Here is a 15,796-nt window from a genome sequence, read left to right on the forward strand (position 1 = left end):
GGGTATGGTGGCTCATGCCTGTAATCCCAGCACTTTGGGAGGCCAAGGCGGGTGGATCATGAGGTCCAGAGATCCAAACCATCCAGGCCAACATGGTGAAACACCGTCTCTACTAAAAATGCAAAAAATTAGCTGGGTGTGATGTCACGAGCCTGTAGTCCCAGTTACTCAGGAGGCCAAGGCAGGAGGATCACTTGAACTAGGGAGGCAGAGGTTGCAGTGAGCCGAGATCATGCCACTGCACTGCAGCCTGGCAACAGAGCGAGACTCTGTCTCAAAAATAAATAAATAAATAAATTCAGTCTTCTATTAGTTCAGTGCATGCAGTTAATCCATGTTGTGCTTCACATTCATAAACTTTTCAGCTCTCCATGAGTTCTGAAATATTTTCCCTCTACTATGATGTCACAATCTTCAAAGTTACCAGACACTTGCATTCAAGAGCACCTGTTAGAGTTTTATAGCTGAGATTGTAAAACCACCTTCTAAAGAGGACCAAAACAATCATCTGTGAATGACAAAAAGTTTTAGGGCAGCCATAGTCAAAGACATAACTGACATGAAAATTTATTTACCTCTGGGGCACATAATAATTTAACATAATTATAATTATTGCTGATAATGTACACTAAGTCATGTAAGAATTGTAAGAGTTCCCCAAAATAAAAAAAAGTTCCCCAAAATTTTGGAACACATACCAATAATGTATTTATACAAACACAGCCAAAGAAAACCAAACACCATTCCATATTTGGCAATGCTTTTTGTATTATTTTTACAAGATACAAGCAAAGTTATGTTATTTTTAAACTTTAGAGAACATAATATTTTAAAGGATTAATTAGGTAAGAAAAATTCATAATTTATCATTTGATTTTGGAAAATTTGATGGAACTTTGTTCCACAGAAAGAATCTCAGACAAATAATCAAAATTTTTAAACACTTGATATCACAGGTCATTGTAAAATAAGTCATTTATTTGACCAAAGTGATACTCAAAGATTTCAAAAACAAAAAATGAGAAAAACCTTCATTCTTTGGGAGAGATTATTGCCAAAAAATAATCTCTAATAAAACAGCATAAAGCCAATTAAATTTGTTTTTCAAAATGTTATAAACAATCTATAAAGTTTTAATCTTGACCATAAGATATAACTTCTATAAGCCTTTTAGAACCTTTAATAAGGAGTCAGTTAATGCTTCAAGAAAACCTTGTTAATCTCACACAGAGACCACTAGTCTGGTCTTGCATCAGTGTGCCTTTGACATGAATGATTAATTTACAGAAAAACTAAACTTATTGTATCTATCAAAATCAGTTCTTACAGTCTCACATGCCCACCTCTTCTGTGATATTCCCTGGGCCTTGAAGAGTTGAATAGTTTTAATTTCATCTCATCTGCTGAGAAGGTGGCTCATAGTTAGACTATTTTCATCTAGGAGAGTATTCCAGGCCAGACCCCACTTAACCTAAAATAATGAAAAAGGTCAGAATCTAATTTGAATTCATTTAAGTTCAGATATTAAGGATGAACACCAGATAATAGATTTAAGCTACCCTGAATATATATTCCAATTCGTAGCCATTACAAGTCTGTCTTTTTGAAACAATGCAAAGGCAGATTCTAAGTTGTTTTTGTTTGTTTTTAGATGAAGTTTTGCTCCTGTTGCCCAGGCTGGAGTTCAATGATGCAATCTTGGCCCACCACAACCTCCATCTCCCAGGTTCTAGTGATTCTCCTGCCTCAGCCTTTCGAGTAGCTGGGATGACAGGCATGCACTACCACACTGGCTAATTTTGTATTTTTAGTAGAGGCAGGTTTCTTCATGTTTGTCAGGCTAGTCTAGAACTCCTGACCTCAGGGATTGCTGGAATCCAGGAGTTCTGGGCTGTAGTGCGCTATGCCGATCGGGTGTCCACACTAAGTTCGGCATCCATATGGTGACCTCCCAGGAGCGGGGGACCACCAGGTTGCCTAAGGAGGGGTGCACTGGCCCAGGTCAGAAACAGAGCAGGTCAAAACTCCCATGTTGATCAGTAGTAGGATCCTGCCGGTGAATAGCCACTGCACTCCAGCCTGGGCAACAGAGTGAGACCCCGTCTCCAAAAAAAACACAATGAAACAAAACAAACAAACAAACTCCTGACCTCAGGTGATCTGCCCACCTCAGCCTTCCAAAGTACTAGGATTACAGGCATGAGCCACTGCGCCCAACTTGTTTCTAAGTTGTTTACCAAGAATTGACATGAAAAATTTTGGTAAATTGATTGGGTATTGATTGGCTACATATATTTCTTTGTTTTACATATTCTACAAAAATATAAATAATGAGTGAGACAGCTAGTCAGAAACAAATGTTTTTAAGCAATTGCCCCTGGGCACAGATGTGGGGTGAGATTTACCTCTCATACTCTCATCTCTCTGGGCTTGATAAATTATGCAGACCTCAAAGAGCTAGACTGCTCTGAGCTACTTTTGCACCGCCTTGCTCAAGACACACAAACCATTAACAACCAACAAATTAAAATAAAAATTCTGGGCTGGGCTCAGTGGCTCACATTTGTAATCCCAGCACTTTGAGAGGCTGAGGTGAGCAGATTACGAGGTCAGGAGATCAAGACCATCCTGGCCAACATGGTAAAATCCTGCATCTACTAAAAAAACAAAAAGTAGCTGGGCGTGGTGGCACACACCTGCAGTCCCTGCTACTCAGGAGGCTGAGGCAGGAGATCACTTGAACCTGGGAGAAAGAGGTTATAGTGAGCCAAGATTGTGCCACCGCACTCCAGCCTGGTGACAGAGTGAGACTCCATCTCTCTCTCATATATATATATATATAATATATATTATAATATATATCTTATATCTTATATATAAGATATCTCTTATATATATCATATATATTATATTTTTATATATATATAATATATATGATATATGATATTTGCCAAGCCAAAAAATAATGCCTGGAGGTGCCCTCCAGGGCCCTGGCTTCTACCTACTTTTCCCACCCTGTGCTCAGCTGCCCTTAGACACATACACACTGTATCACTGGACTAACAAAACCACTTCACCAGCCACTGAAAGAGGAGCCACAGAAAGACCAAAAACCACAGCGTGGCCACCTTTTACTACCCTAGAATGTACTAACAGCCATAGTTAGCATTCAGGAGCTGTTTATTTCTATCTTCACACTACTCTAAAGAATTTTAAACAGGCCAGCCATGGTGGCTCATACTTACAATCCCAGCACTTTAGGAGGCCAAGGCAGGTGAATCACTTGAGGCTAGGAGTTCAAGACCAGCCTGGTGAACATGACAAAACCCTGTCTCTACTAAAAATACAAAAAAATTAGCCAGGTGTTGTGGCGGGCGCCTGCAATCCCAGCTACTTGGAAGGCTGAGGCAGGAGAATCACTTGAACCCGGGAGGTGGAGGTTGCAGTGAGCAAAGATTGCACCACTACACTCCAGCCTGGGTGACAAGAATGAAACTCTATGTCAGGGAAAGAAAAAAAAAAACAGTCACAGTATAGACTGGCTGAAAGCTGGTGCTTGGAACATCTCACAATCCCCAAGAGCTTAGTGTTAAAGTCACAGGTACACACCTGCTCACCTGACACCCAAATAAAACAACTCTTACAAAAAAAAAAAAAAAGTCCTGGCCATGTGTGGTAGCTTACACTTGTAATTCCAGCACTTTGGGAGGCTGAGTCAGGCATATCACCTGAAGTTGGGAGTTCGAGACCAGCATGACCAACAAAGAGAAACCCTGTCTCTACTAAAACTACAAAATTGGCAGGCATGGCAGCACATGCCTGTACTCCCAGCTACTCAGGAGGCTGAGGCAGGAGAGTCGAACCCGGGAGGCAGAGGTTGCAGTGAGTGGAGATTGTGCCACTGCACTCCAGCGTCAGTGACAGAGCAAGACTCCATCTAAAAAAAAAAAAGAAAAATATAATTAACTTGGTTTAATTTGAAATTCAGGTAAATTATAAATTGTCATTTGTATAAATATATTCCAATAATCGTTTACACTTATATCAATATGTAAATATTGCATAGCTATACTAAAAAGTTATTTGGTGTTTATCCCAAATTTAAATGTAATTGTGCCATCTGTATTTTTATTTGGTGAATCTGCGACAACCACCATGGAAACACTGTATAATTTGAAACATGTTACAAACATGGGAAAATGGAATAAAAAAAATTAAAGATCATACAGAGGCCGGGTACTGTGGCTCATGCTTGTAATTCAAGCATCTGGGGAGGCAAAGGTGGGAGGATCACTTGAGGACAGGAGTTTGAAACCTGCCTGGGCAACATAATGAGACACCATCTCTACAAAAAAAAAAAAAGTTAAACTAGCCAGTGTGGTGGTGTGTACCTGTAGTACCAGTTACTAAGGGGGCTGAGACCTAAGAAATTGAAGGTTAGATTGAGCAATGATTGTGATACTACATATTGGCCAAGATGACAGAACTGTCTAAAATACACTTTTTTTTTTTCTTTCTTTTCTTTTTGAGATGGAATCGCTCTGTTGCCCAGGCTGGAGAGCAGTTGTGCAATCTCAGCTCACTGCAACCTCCACCTCCCAGGTTCAAGCGATTCTCCTGCCTCTGGCTTCTGAGTAGCTGGGATTAAACTTGCACACCACCATGCCTGACTAATTTTTGTAATTTTAGTACAGACGGGGTTTCACTGTGTTAGTTAGGCTGGTCTCGAACTCCTGACTTTGTGATCTGCCTGCCTCGGCCTCCCAAAGTGCTGGGATTACGGGTGTGAGCCACTGCACCCAGCCAGTACTTTTTTTAAAGCTTGTAATTTATTTTATGATCGTGTCTCTGTGTATCACTGTAACATATAGATTAGAAACAGAGTAATTGTCCAATATGGAATTTGAGAGAAAATAGAAATATATTATCTGTACTTCATCTGTCCTGATAAGAATCAATGGAAGGCTCTACCCTCTGACCTTCTCTCTCCTAATTGTGTAAAAGGCAGAGTTTTTAACATAAATGACTTTAACACAAGCAATATTCTCTAACATTCAGGCACATACAGGTTTTCTGCTGATAGTGTTTTTTGAGATTTTTACGCCCTGGCAGACCACAAATAGATAATCTCTGTCAACATCATTTGGTTAATTTTCATTCTCAACTAATCCTGATTTCGCCCTCTTTTATTTTGTAGAGACACAGATGCTAGAAAACACTACTTCTACAAAATGCAGAAAAAGCAAATATAAATGTCAACATTTAAAAGTCACATTTATGAATATATAAAAGAACTACAATTTTAAACTTTCAAAGGAAATGGTAAGAAAACATATAGAGGCAGTTGGGAGCAGTGGCTCATGCCTGTAATCCCAGCACTTTGGGAGGCTGAGGGGGGTGGATCACGAGGTCAGGGGTTCCAAGACCAGCCTGACCAACATGGTGAAACCCTGTCTGTACTTAAAAATATAAAAATTAGCCAGGCGTGGTGGTGCACACCTGTAATCCCAGCTACTTGGGAGGCTGAGGCAGGAGAATTGCTTAAACCCGGGAAGCAGAGGTTGCGGTGAGCCGAGAGCATGCCACTGCACTCCAGCCTGACGAGACTCCATCTAAAAAAAAGAAAGAAAGAAAACATATAGAGCCTATCTTTACAATAAAACATTATCTACTACTCTATATATTTTACAAATTGTTATCCCTTATCACTTAACAATCCCACCTAAACTAATGTACAACCCATTTTACAAGTTTAGAACTTTTTTAAAAAATTTCTGTTTTTTGAGATGTTTCTCTCTTGTTGCCCAAGCTGCAACCTCCACTTCCAGAGATCAAGCAATTTTCCTGCCTCAGTCTCCCGAGTAGTGCAGATTACAGAAACGCACCACCATGCACGGATAATTTTTGTATGTTTAAGTAGAGACGGGGTTTCACCATGTTGGTCAGGCTAATCTGGGAACCCCTGACCTCGTGATCTGCCCACCTCAGCCTCCCAAAGTGCTGGGATTACAGGCCTGAGCCACCGCGCCCAGCCAGAACTTTTTTTTTTAAGATGGAGTTTTGCTCTTCTCGCTCAGGCTGGAGTACAATGGCCTGATCTCAACTCACTGCAACCTCCGCCACCAGGGTTCAAGCAATTCTCCTACCTAAGCCTCTGGAGTAGCTGAAATTACAGCCACCTACCATCACACCCAACTATTTTGTATTTTTGTAGATGTTGGCCAGGCTAATCTCAAACTCCTGACTGCAGGTGAGCCACCCGTCTGGGCCTCCCAAACTTCTGGGATTACAGGTGTGAGACACATTGCCTGGCCCATTAAGATAAAGTTATTTGTTTGTTTGTTTTTGAGACGGAGTTTCGCTCTTGTTACCCAGGCTGGAGTGCAATGGTGCGATCTCGGCTCACCGCAACCTCCGCCTCCTGGGTTCAGGCAATTCTCCTGCCTCAGCCTCCTGAGTAGCTGGGATTACAGGCACGCGCCACCATGCCCAGCTAATTTTTTGTATTAGGATTTGTCACATGCAAGTGATACACAGTAAGATTATCAGCAGATAACTCATCAGAAACTTCAGAGGCCATAAGACAGTAGGCTGATATATTCAAATTGCTAAAAGAAAAGAACTGCAGTCAGTAGAAGTAGCAGGCAACTGCAGTCCCAGTTACTCAGAAGGCTGAGCTGAGGGGATTACTTAACCCCAGGCATTCAGGCCCAGCCTGTGAAAATAGCAAAACCCAGTCTTCAGAAAATCAATAAAAAATATGGCTGGGCACAGTGGCTCATGCCTGTAATCCCAACACTTTGGGAGGTCGAGGTGGGCAGATAATCTGAGGTCAAGGAGTTCAAGACTAGTCTGGATAACATGATGAAACCCCATCTCTACCAATACAAAAAATTAGCTGGGCTTGATGGCATGTGCCTGTTGTCCCAGCTACTTGGGAGGCTGAAGCAGGAGAATTGCTTGAACCTGGGAGGTGAAGGTTGCAAAGAGCCAAGATTGTGCCACTGCACTCCAGCTTGGGTGACAGAGCAAGGCTCCATCTCAAAAGAAAAAAAAAAGGAACAAAAAAAAATAAAGAAAAAAAACTGCCCACAAAGGATCCCATATCCAACAAAACCATCCTTTCAAAGTGAGGAAAAAGACTTAAATGTAAAACCCAAAACTAAAAAAATACCTGGAAGACAACCTAGCCAATACCATTCAGGACGTAAGAAAGGGCAAAGATTTCATGACAAAGACACCAAAAGCAACTGCAAGAAAAGCAAAAAATGACAAATGGGATCTAATTAAACTAAAGAGCTTCTACATGGCAAAACAAACTATTAACAAATAGACAACTTACAGAATGGAGAAAAATTTTGCAAACTATGCAGCCAACAAAGATCGAATATCCAGCATCTACAAGGAACTTAAACAATTATACAACAGAAAAACAACATGATTAAAAGTGGGCAGGCCAGGATCGGTGGTTCACACCTATAATCCTGGCACTTTGGGAGACCGAGGCAGGTGGATCACTTGAGGCCAGGAGTTTGAGATTAGCCTGGCCAATATGGAGAAACTTCATCCCTACTAAAAATATAAAAATATAAAAATGTGATGGCATGAGCCTGTAGTTCCAGCTACTTGGGTACCTGAAGCATAGGAATTGCTTTAACCCAGGAGGTGGACACTGCAGTCAAGATCATGCCACTGCACTCCAGCCTGGGTGACAGAATGAGACCATCTAAAAAAAGTGGGCAAAGGACATGAACAGAAACTTCTAAAAAGAAAACATACGTGCGGCCAACAATCATATGAAAAAAAGTTCAACATCGCTGATCATTAGAGAAATGCAAACCAAACCACAATGAGATACGATCTAACACCAGTCTGAATGGCTGCTGTTAAAAAGTCAAAAAATAACAGACACTGGTGAGGTTGCAGAGAAAAAGGAATACTTATCCACTGTTGGTGGGAGTGTAAATTACTTCAGCCATTGTGGAAGACAGTGTGATGATTCCTCAAAGACCTAATGACAGAAATACCATTCGACCCAGCAATCCCATTACTGGGTATATGCCCAAAATAATAGAAATTATTCTATTATAAAGACACATGCACATATATATTCACAGCATCACTATTCACAATGGCAAATACATGGAATCAACCTAAATGTCCATCAGAGATAGACTGGTTAAAGAAAATGTGACATATACACACCATGGAATACTATGTAGCCGTAAAAAGGAATGAGATCATGATCCTTGCAGGAACATGGATGGAACTGAAGGTCACTATACATAGAAAACTAACACAGGAAGAGAAAACCAAATACCACGTGTTCTCACTTATAAGTGGCAACTAAATGATGAGAATACATGGACACATAAAGGGGAATAACACACACTGGGGGCATTCTGTTGTTGGAGGGTGAGAGAAGAGAGAGAATCAGGAAAAACAACTAACAGGTACTAGGCTTAGTACCTGGGTGATGAAATAATCTGTACAACAAACCCCCATGATACAAGTTTACCTGTGTAACAAACTTGCACTTGTATCCTGAACTTAAAATAAAAGTTAAAAAAAAAAAAAGATTGGGAATGAAAAATGGAAAAAGATATTCCACACAAATAATAAGCAAATGACAGCAGGAGTAGCTACACCAATATTAAACAATATAGACTTAAAATGAAAAAAGTTTATAAGGAACAAGACATTATGTATTAATAAAATATGCAATAAAGCAACAAAATATAATGACTATAAACATTTATATGCCTAATGATAATCAAAATACGAAACAAAAACTAACAGAATTGAAAGGAGAAATAGACAGTTCTACAATAATAGTTGGAGACTTCAATACTCCTCCTTTCAATAATGAATGGAACACCAGACAGTAAACAGGTAAGAAAAGAGAGGTCTTAAATAACACAATAAACCAACTAGACCTAACAGACATATACAGAACACTCTAACAGCAACAGAATACACATTCTTCTCAGGGTATGAGGGACATCTTCTATGACAGATCAGTATGTTAAGTCACAGATTAAGTCTCAATAAATTTTAAAAGACATATCATATTAACTATGTTCTATGATCATAATGGGATGAAGTTAGATATCAATAACATAAGTAGAACTGAAAAATCCGTAAAAAGATGACAGGGTGATAGGTGCAGCAGACCACCATAGCACGCATATACCTATGTAACAAACCTGCACACTCTGCACATGTACCCCCAGAACTTAAAGTATAATTTAAACAAAGAAAGAGAGAAAAGAAAAATCTTCACTTCATCTACTTGATTGTAAAAAGAAAAAAAGAAAAATCCATAAAATACACTCCTTTTTTTTTTTTGAGATGGAGTTTTGCTCTTGTTACCCAGGCCGGAGTGCAATGGCACGATCTCGGTTCAGTGCAACCTCAGCCTCCTGGGTTCAAGCAATTCTCCTGTCTCAGCCTACTGACTAGCTGGGATTACAGACATGCGCCACCATGCCCAGCTATTTTTTTTGTATTTTTAGTAGAGACAGGGTTTCTCCACATTTGTCAGGCTGGTCTCAAACTCCCGACCTCAGGTGATCCACCCGCCTCTGCCTCCCAAAGTGCTGGGATTACAGGCATGAGCTACCGTGCCCAGCCAATACATTCCTAAACAACCAAAAGATTATACACCATAACTAAGCAGAATTTATTCCTGAAATGTAAGGATGGTTTGACATATAAAAATGGATAAATGGCTGGGCACAGTGGCTCACGCCGGTAATCCCAGCACTTTGGGAGGCAGAGGAGGGTACATCACCTGAGGTCAGGAATTTGAGGCCAGCCTGGCCAACATGGGGAAACCCTGTTCTGTACCAAAACTACAAAAATTAGCCAGTCATGGTGGCACGTGCTTGTAGTCTCAGCTACTTGGGAGGCTGAGGCAGGAGAATCACTTGAAACCAGGAGGCGGATATTGCAATGAGCCAAGATTGAACCACTGCATTCCAGCCTGGGTGACAGAGTGACTCCATCTCAAAAAAACAAAAACAAACAAACAAACAAACAAAAAAAAAAAACAGGATCAATGTAATACACCACAGCAATAGAATACAAGAAAAAAAACACACGATCATCTCAATTTATATAGAAAAAGCACTAGACAGAACTTAATCCCTTTCATGGTAAAAACACTCAACAAACTAAGAATAGAAGGAATCTACCTCAACAAAATAAAAGCCATATGTGAAAAACCCACAGCAAAAATCACATTCAATTTTGAAAGACTGAAAGCTTTTCATCTAAAATCAGGAACAAGCAAGGATGCCCATTTTCACCACTTCTCCCCCACCCCACCCCCAGACAGAGTTTCACTCTTGTCACCAGGCTGGAGTGCAGTGGCGCTATCTCTGTTCACTGCAACCTCTGCCTCCCAGGTTCCAGCAATTCTACTGCCTCAGCCTCCTGAGTAGCTGGGATTACAGGCACCCACCACCACATCCAGTTAATTTTTATATTTTTAGTAGAGACGGGGTTTCATCATGTTGGCAGGCTGGTCTCAAACTCCTGACCTCAGGTAATCCACCCACCTCAGCTTCCCAAAGGGCAGGATTACAGGCGTGAGCCAAAGTGCCTGGTCAAGACTCTGTCTCTTAAAAAATAAAAAAAGAAAAAATTTAATGCATTTTCTATCTTCAGAGAGTTGTCTGTTCTGGCCATTTCATATGAATGGAACTATATAATGTGTGTAATATGTGATTTGTTGCAGGGGAGACAAGGCTGCTCACTGCAGCCTTAACTTCCTGGGCTCAAGTGACCCTCCTGCCTCAGGCCTCTCCAGTAGCTGGACCTACAGACACATGTAGTCATACCTGGCTAATTTTTTTTACAATTACCACTTTAACAATTGTACTGACAATCCTAACCAGTTAGGTAAGAAAAGCAAATAAATGGCATAGGAATTGGAAAGGAAGAAATGATGCTATCCCTGTAAAATAAGACTATCTACATAGGAAATTTAAAATAGTCTTCAGATATTAGAAAAAGTAAGAGGGTTTGCTAAGTCTCTGGACATAAATCAATATACAAAAATCAGCTCTTCTTCTATAGATCAGCAACAAACAAAGTATAATTTTTTAAAAGAGTATCATTTACCATAACCACAAAAACTACAGGGTACCTAAGAATAAATCTAACAAAAGGGTGTACATGATTTTTATAAAGAAAATCACAGGCCAGGTGCAGTGGCTCACACCTGTAATCCCAGCACTTTGGGAGGCCGAGGCAGGTGGATTGCTTGAGGTCAGGAGTTCGAGACCAGCCTGGCTAACATGGTGAAACCCCATGTCTATTAAAAAAAATTAATAAATAAAAAGAAAATCATAAAATTCCTTGAAAAAATTCCACATGGACAAATACCATGTTCATAGATAGGTATACTCAATATCTTAGGGATGTCAATTCTCACTAAATTAATCTATTAAAAAATTAAATGTATTTCCAGTCAAAAATCCCAAGAGAGTTTTACAAAAATCTTGACAAAGATAGTAAAAAATGTATGTGGGTCAGGTGCAGTAGCTCATACCTCTAGTCACAGCACTTTGGAAGACCAAGGTGGGTGGATCATTTGGAGCCAGGAGTTCGAGACCAGCCTGGGCAACATGGTGAAACTCCAACTCTATGAAAAAATATAAAAAGTAGCTGGGCATGACCAGGTACAGTGGCTCGCACCTGTAATCCTAATACTTTGGGAGGCCAAAGCAGGTGGATCACCTGAGGTCACGCATTCAAGACCAGTCTGGCCAACATGGTAAATCCCCTAAAAATTCTACTAAAAATACAAAATGTCTCTACTAAAAATATAAAACATTAGCCCAGCATGGTGGTGGGTACCTGTAATCCCAGCTACTCAGGAGGCTGAGGCAGGAGAATCTCTTGAACCCGGGAGGTGGAGGTTGCAGCCAGCTGAGATCGCACCATTGCACTCCAGCCTGGGCAACAACAGTGAAACTGCATCTCAAAAAAAAAAAAATTAGCTGGGCGTGGTGGTGCACGTCTGTAGTCCCAGTTACTGTGGAGGCTGAGGTGGGAGGATCACTTGAGCCCAGGAGATTGAGGTTGCAGTAAGCCGTGATCACATCAGTGCACTCTACTCTGGGTGACAGAGTGAGACTCTGTCTCAAAAAAATTTTTTAAAGTACATGAATGAGCAAAGACCAAAAGTCATCCAAGACCCTCCTCAAGAACTGCTCTACCTAGTCTATACTAACTAGGCAATAAGGTAATGGTGTAGATATACTCAAATATACCAATAAAACACAACATAGAGGCCAGAAAAAGACCCATGCATATTGAAAACTTAATAATGAAAGAGGTAAATTAAAAATCAATGAAAAAGAGTTATTTAATAAAGTGTGCTGGTACAAATGATCAGCCATAAAAGATTAAAAGTTTTAAATTACCACCTGTCATCAATCACAAAATAAATTACAGGTGTAGTAAAGACCTAAATATATAAAATGTTCCTAAAAATTAGAAGAAACTATAGAATATCTTCATGAATGCACAGTTAAGAAAAAATTATTAGATGAGACACTGAAAGCAAAAAGCAAAGAATTTTGACTATACCAAAATGGTTTAAATTTTATTGTTTAGTTTATAACAATATAAACCAAAACAAAGTTAAAAAGCAAGAGACTCACAAAAGTTATTTGCCTCTCCCACCCCCAAATAGGTGGGGAGTGGGGGATTCCTAATTAATAAGAAACATAGGCAATGTAAATTCTATTAAAGATTTTTAAATAAATTATATTAAGGCCCACTTGGATAAATCTGATGTGAGTTCTTGTCAAGGTTCTAGTTCTCATGGGAAATGATGGATTCATGTGTGTTTGTTACATTATTAAAAACAGGCAACAGACATGCTAGAGCTATTATTTAAGTGTGTCATGAATCAAGAATTATAAATTACCTACTTTTATACAACTAATGTCCAAAGAATGAGGTTAAAAAGGGTACTGATTTTATTAATTTCCCACCCAATATGTGAAAACGTGAATTGGTTCTTGAAAGTTTGTCATGAAAATTTAATACCATTTACAACCCTTTGACAAATTCTCTTTTTATAATTTTCCAACAGGTTGTACTTTTTTCTGATTTAACTGCTTCTTAATACAAGCCCTAATTTGTGACCAAGCTGTATCAGCATGAGGGTCAGTTATCTGACTTGCTATTGCACCAATTCTGAAACACCTAACAGATCAGAAAGAGAAAGGTTGCCTCTATTTTATATGACATTTGAGAAAAGATAAAATTATAGGAAAAGAAAATAGATCAGTTCAAAGTATTTAATCTCAAAAGGGTACAAGGAAACTCTCGGGGGTGAAAGAAATATTGTATTATCTTCATTGTGGTGGTGACTGCAAAATGGTATAAATTTGCCACTCATGAAAATATAAGGGTGAATTTTACTACATGTAAATTAAAATTCAGTAAACTTGACTTTAAAAAGGACAATGTATAAAATTAGAATTAAGGAGACATCTGTATTCAAATATTAACAGTATTATCATGACAACGAATGACAAGAATTATAATTTGTAGTCTACATCTTTTTTTTTTTTTTTTTGAGATGGAGTCTCACTCTGTTGCCCAGGCTGGAATACAATGGCTCAGTCATCACTCACTGCAGCTTTAACCTCCCAGACTCAAGCAATCCTCTCACCTCAGCCCCCCAAGTAGCTGGGACCACAGATATGCACCACCATGCCCAGCTAATTTTTTTTTTATTTTAAAAAGACAAGGTCTCCTTATGTTGCCCAGGTTGATCTTGAACTCCTGGGCCCAACCAATTCTCCTGCCTCAGCCACCCAACGTGCTGGGATTACAGGTGTGAGCCACCAGGCAGAGCCTTGTAATTTACACCTATGTATAGTTTAATTCATAGTTCCTGCCTACGGGATCAATGAATTCTCCCCAAAAAAGCTCCATTACCCTTAGTCATTTCATTGATGAAACTAAATATTTTAATAATGAAATCAATGCTTTAAGTACTTCTAATTCACATTTTAACTGTCCTGTTTCTCTTTTGAAGTCTGACAGGAATTATATATATAGTTGATTATGTTAATATAAATATAAAACATCAATAACAATAGTCTCATACATTTTTGTAGTTACTGAAACAAGCCGTTTTATGCATTGTCTTTCTATCCTTACAAGAGCCCTGTAAAATAGACATAATTATCCCCTTTATTACATAAAGACTATTTTGGCAGTACTCTGTATACTGTGAAAGGATAATAAAATGAAAAGGCCGGGCACAGTGGCTCACACCTGTAATGCCAGCAGTTTCAGAGTCCAAGGAAGGCAGATTGCCTGATCCCAGGAGTTCGAGGCCAGCCTGGGCAACATGGGGAGACCCCATCTCTTTTCTTTTGAGAAGGTGTCTCACTCAGTCACCCAGGCTGGACATGATCCTGGCTCACTGCAACCTCCACCTCCCAGGTTCAAGTGATTCTTCTGCCTCAGCCTCCCAAGTAGATGGGACTACAGGTGTGCACTACCACGCCCAGCTAAATTTTGTATTTTTGGTAGAAATGGGGTTTCACCACATTGGCCAGGCTGGTCTTGAACTCCTGACCTCATGATCCACCAGCCTCAGCCTCCCACAGTGCTGGGATTATGGCCGGGAGACCCCATCTCTATTAAAAATACAAAAATTAGCCAGGCACAGTGGCACATGCCTGTAGTCCCATCTACTCAGGAGGCTGAGGTGGGAAGATCGCCTGAGCCCTGGAGGCAGAGGTTGCTGTGAGCTGAAATTGTGCCACTGCACTCCAGCCTGAGTAACAGAGAGAGACTGTTTCAAAAAAAAAAAAAAGGAAAAGAAAGGAAAAAAAAGTCTTGGGACCTCCAAACTCACTATGGCAAAGGAAAAAAAGTTAAGCTTGGGAACTGAGTCATGCACAACTGCCTCCTACTTTGTTCCTAAACAGATAGCTGCAAAGATAAAAGGCCACATACCTCCCCAGGGGGCCTCCTTCACAATTTGCTCACAAGTAAATTCCTTCCGGCCCCAAGATATTTACCCTAAAACAGAATTCTAGTTAATTTCACCCTGACAATATAAATGAAAAGCTTATCTTTATAGGTTCAGGACAAAGACAGGACTGGAAGTCATCCCTCCACTCACCTGAGACAAAGGCATATTTGACTGCTTCTTTTGTTTACCATATCTTATGTAAAATGCAGATTCACTGAGTGCCAGAAAAATGCACAGTTGACTTTCCCTCTACACCCTCCTTTTCACAAGCAACATGCCTGAGAACAGTCATTGCACTCCAGCCTGAGCAATACAGCAAGATCCCATCTCTGAAAACAATAATTTAAAAGGTCAGCATGGTATATCACACTTGTAAGGCCAAGACTTTGGGGAGGTCAAGGCAAGAGGATCACTTGGGTCCAGAAGTTCAAGACCAACTGGGTAACATAGTGAGACTGCATCTCTACAAATAATAATAATAATAAAGATAAAAGCATATAATCTAATTACAACTAATGAAAAATTTAGATGTCATTCTTATTTATTATGACAAACATTAACACAGCATTTTACAAGGATAGAAAGTAAACTAATAAATTGTTTAAAGAAAGCATTCCCTTTTGAAAATGAGACTGTATGGGTGTGCCACCACGTCTGGTATTATATTCTCATCTGAAGTTTTGGCAATGTGATACAGCTCTGATGCTGCCCCTATACCATGGAAACCAAGAAGTTTTTTGAGGAAAACTACATCTGAGGACTATCTATATATTTGCTGTT

The 15,796-nt window shown here is 39.8% G+C and overlaps 1 long non-coding RNA gene across 3 annotated transcripts; it reads right to left on the reverse strand.

Moving 5' to 3' along the window:
* Positions 1–750: 750 nt before the first annotated feature.
* LOC135273025 (uncharacterized) lies at positions 751–15,538 on the reverse strand. 3 transcript variants are annotated; one of them, XR_010340918.1, is made up of 5 exons: positions 15,167–15,538; positions 14,998–15,063; positions 5,500–5,612; positions 3,246–3,937; positions 751–1,471 (listed from the first exon to the last, which is right to left on the reverse strand). It is a non-coding gene; the product is annotated as an uncharacterized LOC135273025 (long non-coding RNA). The 3 variants fall into 3 exon arrangements; XR_010340917.1 differs by lacking the exon at positions 3,246–3,937; XR_010340919.1 differs by lacking the exons at positions 3,246–3,937; positions 14,998–15,063.
* Positions 15,539–15,796: the final 258 nt, after the last annotated feature.

This window comes from Aotus nancymaae, unplaced genomic scaffold (assembly GCF_030222135.1).
Source record: "Aotus nancymaae isolate 86718 unplaced genomic scaffold, 86718_ANA_hifiasm-v0.15.2.pri h1tg000200l, whole genome shotgun sequence".
Taxonomy (NCBI): domain Eukaryota; kingdom Metazoa; phylum Chordata; class Mammalia; order Primates; family Aotidae; genus Aotus; species Aotus nancymaae.